The sequence below is a fragment of the Palaemon carinicauda genome, chromosome 34, assembly GCF_036898095.1.
Source record: "Palaemon carinicauda isolate YSFRI2023 chromosome 34, ASM3689809v2, whole genome shotgun sequence".
Taxonomy (NCBI): Eukaryota; Metazoa; Arthropoda; class Malacostraca; order Decapoda; family Palaemonidae; genus Palaemon; species Palaemon carinicauda.
In genome coordinates, this window is record NC_090758.1 from 4,125,879 (window position 1) to 4,133,108 (window position 7,230).

The window sequence follows — 7,230 nt, forward strand, 5'->3', positions numbered from 1 at the left end:
TTGTACAGAGTTATTTTCTTTTATTTTGTTCAATTAGCTCAATTTCATAATAAGCAGTGAACTATAATTAAATGCAAATACATTTGAAAAAGCTTGAAGAAACAATACACTTTATTAGATAGCCATGTTTTGCAATCCTCTCTTCGGAGATTAGCAACACAAGAGTAAGTCATATTAGTAGCTAATTTCCTACTTTATTGTACAGAGATTATTATTTTTCTTAGTTGCAATTCAAAATAATAATAAGTAGTTTAGTGTTACTATGTTCAATTGTGTTTGCAAAAAAAAAAAAAAAAAAAAAAATACACTATGTCAGATAACCATGTTTTGCAATCTTATCTGTAGAGATTGGCAATCCAAGATTAAGTCATATTAGCAGCAAATATTCCATCTGTTGTACATGAGAAGTTTAATGTGATAAAGTTTGATTAGGATTATTAACGCTTATATGAATAATACACTTTATCAAATAACCACAGTTTACAATTTGCTTGATGTTAGAGTAAGTCCTTTTGGCAGCCATTTTCTCCCTCTATGATTAGGTCTTATTAAATGTAGATAAGTATCAGTATTTGTATTTATTATCAAGAAATAATAATTTATATAAAGGCGCATGTCGACATTTTTTTTTTTGGCAGCTACCCCCCAAAAAATTAGGGGAAGTGTCTTGGTAAAAAGTTGTGTGTACATATGTGTGGCGTGTGTGTGCGTATCTTCCATATATCAAATGCATAAAAACCAAAAAGAACCTTAATAGAAAAGTCCCAAATTTCAACATTACCTCTTCATTTATTTTTACTACGCAATAAAAGCAGGTTTTTACGGGCCAACAAATCGTCTTTTATTCTAAGAGTTTTTACCATCTCAAAAAGGGTTTATGTCAAGTAATTTCCTCTTAGATAAAAAATGAAAGACAAAGGATATTCTGAGTTTTAATTATTAACGTTAAGTTGGGAATAAGTAATTTTTTCCTTTTAGTGGACACGATTATGACAAGATATTAATGTGGTAATAATAATAATAATAATAATAATAATAATAATAATAATAATAATAATAATAATAATAATAATAATAATAATAATAATAATAATAATAATAATCATAATGATAATAATAATAATAATAATCTTATCTTAGTTCTGGGTGATATAACTCATAGCATTAATATGTCAAAAGCTTGTGAAGGACCGTGGTAGAGTGATGTCATAATAATGTCGCAAGAATGTCCTTAGGATGTCAGTAGGATGTCCCAATTGCTGACATCAGGTCGAGGAAACCTATAATCTCCTAATAGGATGTGACGTCCGTTGTCTGGTTGGCAGTCCTAATAATGCTCCCACGTTTAATTATATATCTTCGACTGTGAGCTGGAAGAGAGAGAGAGAGAGAGAGAGAGAGAGAGAGAGAGAGAGAGAGAGAGAGAGAGAGAGAGAGAGAGAAAGTGATTGGGTTTGAAATCCATTGCCAATGATGGACAGGAAACGGAGGAGAATGATACTTGATTCTTCTCTCTCTCTCTCTCTCTCTCTCTCTCTCTCTCTCTCTCTCTCTCTCTCTCTCTCTCTCTCTCTCTCTCTCCCTCACCTATAATTATAAAGAAAGATGTTTCACAAAGGTAATTAATGTTCAGGGCATTAATGGTCACGAAAAGCAGGGGAGTCTGCCCCGCACTCTTTCACCTTCTTTAATCAATATATCACCCTAATTTCCACTCCTCTAATGTTTGTCGTAGGTAAGATGCAGTAAAGCGAATAAAAGAAGTGGGCATACCCACTGGCTATATCTGCAAATTCATCATTAATAGAAACCATAATAATTTAGTTCCAAACTCGCAAGGAAAAAAATAGTCTCGGTTATAGTGAGAAGAATATAAAAAGGGAGCAGACCCATTTGCCTTTTTGTTAAGCTAAGATAAGATAAGCAATGTAGATGACTGAAAAGATATCTAGTGACGCCTACAGTAAACTCAGGGGAGGAACACCAGCTGTTGGTAACGACAGTTTCCTTAACAAGGTAGTTCTGTGAGAACTAATAATTACCCCATGATAATTTAGTTATCTTTCCTTCTTTGAGTTGTTTAAAAGGTTAGAGGGAAGTAAAAGGCTTCAGTATCCCATAAGCAACGAGTGTGTATACATAGTTCTTTCTTGACTTACTGTTTGGTGTGTACAGTATATTGTGATGTCACCAAAACTGATATTGTTTAAATTCTCTCATATTTTCATGCTAATTTAGAACGTAAAGTTCTACAGATTTATCAAAACCTGATTTTATGTCTTATACAAATGAAGCCTTGCTCACCCCCGTTAAATTTCCTACATCTCCCCTTTTCTACTTGACCATTCTTTGTATTTAGGATAAGTGTAAGTTTTTAACTCTATAGATTTATACAGAAATACCTTTGCTTATGTAGATGGAAGCGGCTCTCATATCAAGACTTCACATGTTATACATAATATCAGGTTAGGTGAAAAACACGTTTATAAAATTAAACTTTTGTAATGACTGAAAAGACTTATAAAATCTGTAGGAAAACTAAACAATTAATTAATTTATTACTTCCATTGCAATGCAAGATGGAAGTATCTTAAAAAGAGGCGGATGGCAACCGCACGCGTCGTCGAATAAATTCGCTGGTGTATATGGTAACTTAAGTTTGGCTTAGACCTAAATTTTGACATATAAACGCTTAAATAATTAATAATAGAGCTAAATACTTAATCAAGTGAGTAGATTCCCTCAAAGTGACAGAAGTTGGAATATCTTAAATGGAGAAAACGGCATCCATACTCCCACAGTAATATTATTCATCTGGTGCATATGGCAACTTGGGCTCCGCTTAGACTTAAAGTTTGATCACAAAAAGAAAAAAAAGGAGCAAAATATTGCCTCATTTGCACTAAAGTCTCATCCCATCTTAAATTATGGAAGAGATATTCTTCTCAACTTCCTCCTTCATCGGGAACTGAAAAGTCTTAGACTTCCTGCCGGAGTTACAGCCTCATCTCCCTCGGCGCCAGGATGAATAATGCATCACCGGCAACTCGAGGTATTACGTTCCAGGATGTCGCTTTGCGACCTTTTTTTACAGCAATTATAATGGAAAAGAATTATTTTTTTCTTTGCCACGTGGAGTTTAAGTATTTGAGGGCAGGGTAAATAAAGTTGGTAAAACTTATAAAAGTTATGAATGTATAATTAAGTCTTTATGGTAATTCAACCAAGATATATCAGTCCATTTTCAATTTTCATTATACATGCATAAGCATATATATATATATATATATATATATATATATATATATATATATATATATATATATATATATATATATATATATATATATATATTATATACATACATGTGTGTGTGTGTTTGTGTGTGAGTGTGCGTGTGTGTGTATTGTCAACTCGATTTCTTTCCAAATAATTGCATGAAACAGAACGTCATAATCATAGTCCTTAATTACATATCGTAATTGGCCCTTTGATCCCGTTCTCTTGATGTCCTTTATCAGATTAATCTACTGCTAATCCCATCATGATCTCCCTAAATCTTGGCAGGAAGACTTTTGTGTTAAATGGATGGGAAGACGATGGGGAAGGTGAGAGGTTTTAAGAGACCCCTCTGGTGGCATCACCGATTTAATGAGTTGCCATCTCTGCTTTTACTGACTAACGACGTTGCCATTTATTGAGAGTTGCCAGTTTCTACTTTTTTTCTGTCTGGTGATGTTACCATTTATAGAGAGTTGCTAGTTTCTTCTTTTTTGCTGTCTGGTGATGTTACCATTTATAGAGAGTTGCCAGTTTCTTCTTTTTTGCTGTCTGGAGATGTTACCATTTATAGAGAGTTGTCAGGTTCTTTGATTTTTTAATATCTGATAATGTTACCATTTGTAGACATGACAGTTTATTTTTTATCACTTTATTGTGACGTCACCAATATATTGATAGTTGCCAGTTTCTTCTATTTTAACTGTGTGATGATGTCACCATCTGTAGATATTACTTACTTTTTTGTACTGACTGATGACCTTGCCATTTGTAGAGCTACCAGCTTCTATTTTTATGTATGATGATGTCATCGTTTATAGAGAGCTGCCAGTTTCTTTCTAGCTGTCTGAGGATCAACAGATATAGAGTATTTCCGTTCATAATTACCTTTGCTAACTTCGTTATGAAGGTTATATTTTGAAAGGTGTGTATCAATTTGTTTATAACTCTGTCTGTGTTTGTGGTTTCCATAGCTCAAAAACTATTTGACCGAATCTCATAAAATTTGATAGGATGCTCAGTCATGAGGCATGGGCAATTTGATTACAATTTGGGAGTGATGAGGTTAAGAGTAAAGGCCAAGGTCACAAAAAGGTCAATTTTGCAATATCGTGGTTAATGTTTTATCCGCTTTGCATGAAACTTGATTCCATGTTAACAAATATATTGCAAGCAAAGGTATGCGCTCAGCTTAGTGGCCTTCAATTTGCATAGAGTTACTAGTTTCTTCCTTTTCATGAAATTTCTCCTTAGATACATCACACCAATATAATGATATGTATTTCTTAACACTAAGAATTTGCCCAAATATTGATTGTCACATAATTCTTCCTCCCACCACATATATAAAACGTATTTATTCATATATCAGAATTTGTATCAGAATTAGGTACAAACACTTAACAGATAAATACTGTTTTCTCAAGAAAATAACAACTAAATGCATTCTATGATATTTATCAAATAAATCTATATGAAATTAATAGATATGATAATTTTCCTTTATTATTTTTAACTGTCTCTAACCTACCAAATGATATTATCTTTAACTGAACAAAAACTATCCAAAATGCCTTCTAAAAAAGGCTTACAGAAAATACCCCTCCCCGATCCATATCAGACCCGCTTCTAACCCCCCCCCCCCCTCCCGCTTCTTCTCTCTCCCTGATACCACACGCCCCCCCCCCCCCCCCCCCCTCCGACAAAACTCATCTGCCTGACAGAAAGTCTCTTGAGACCCGGAATTCCTTCGAAGGTGTAATTTGGGTTGGACGATAAGTGCTATTAATTCTACATTCATGTTCTCACCATCTTCAATTTGTCGCCTCAAGAGAACTTGGAGGAGTTTTAGAGATACTTAGACGATTTGGGAATTTTAGATGTAAGTCTAAATTACATTATTTAAATCATAATTGATATGGTTTTCATAAATGATTCTTATAAACACTTTATATGCTAATGTAAAAGTCAAATCGTTAAGTCGTCAGTCCATTACATATGGTTCACTGTAGGAGCTATTTACTTTTCAGCACCTAATTTCACCCACGTATAATTCCATGGAAGACCCAGGCCTACATGGCTGAGGACTAAGCAATTTAACCTCCATATATCTCTCTGGAACACCCAGTAAACAGCTTAAAATCAGGATTCCAGACAGGGATCGATCTGCTGCCATGCTAATGCTTGGCGAACACGTTACCACTGTACGACCCAGGAGAGAGAGAGAGAGAGAGAGAGAGAGAGAGAGAGAGAGAGAGAGATAGTAAACCTCTAATAAAAAAGCATGAATTACATATACATATGCTTATTATGACTGTTTTATTTCGATTCGTTAAACATGAATTGAAGCAAGTTATTAACGCAATACTGGTTAGCTGGGCAATGTCCATCTGGCTTATCTGTCATTTCTCATATGGTAATGATCATTTCCCACAATAATTCACCTTCAGATTAATCTGGCTATTTGTTTAGACTCATCGTCCATTATGGGAATCACCACAATTTTTCGCTCAGTGATTCCAAACAGTGAGCCAGGGATTATTTCCATGTGGTTTGGTTGATTCTTCATGTATTGTGGGGTGTGGGAGGAGGTTGTGGGCAGGATAGAGAGGTATTGTTTGTTCTTGTGGGAATTATGGGAATTATGGAAGGCTGTAGTGTATAATTAACTTTCTGATTCATTACATAATCGTCGTTGAATTATGAAAAGGTTCAGTGAGACATATATATATATATATATATATATATATATATATATATATATATATATATATATATATATATATATATATATATATGTATATATGTATATATATATATATATATATATATATATATATATATATATATATATATACGGATATATACACACACACACACATATATATATATATATATATATATACATATATATATATATATGTATATATATATATATATATATATATATATATATATATATATATATATATATATACACGTATATATATATATATATATATATATATATATATATATATATATATATACGTATATATATATATATATATATATATATATATATATATACGTATATATATATGTATATATATATATATATATATATATATATATATATATATATATATATATATATATATATATATATATACTGACTCAAAAAGGGATATATATATAATATATATATATATATATATATATATATATATATATATACATATCTATATATATATATATATATATATATATATATATACTATATAAATATATACAAACATTTAAATAATGTATATATATATGCAAATATATACATATATATGCATATATATATATATATATATATATATATATATATATATATGTATATATATATATATATATATATATATATATATATATATATATATATATATATATAATATTTATGTATATATACATATATATATATATATATACTTATATATATATATATATATATATATATATATATATATATATATATATATATCTATATGTATATATATACATAAGGGGGGAGAGAGAGAGAGAGAGAGAGAGAGAGAGAGAGAGAGAGAGAGAGAGAGAGAGAGAGAGAGAGAGAGTCTTATCATAAAAGCCCGAGTGGAGGAACCCCACCTTAACTTCACATATATCTCAATTTCACATTCATACGTTTTATGTGACGCCTACAGTCCACCGTCTCCTATGCAAATTAGGTATTTCTGAATAAATCCAGGTATTAGGGAGGGCCGACCGGAAGCGGAGGAAAAGGAAAAATGAATTTCGTTGAGATTAAATGTTTTTTTGATTTTGGCTAAATGAAGATTTTTAGGGAACGTGTGAGACTGACTCTCTTCGTGGTATATTATATTGGGAGATTTAGATTTTGATTTTAAAGGAATCTAGGAATTGATTATTTGTTTACTATAAATAGAGAGGAAGATCATATCA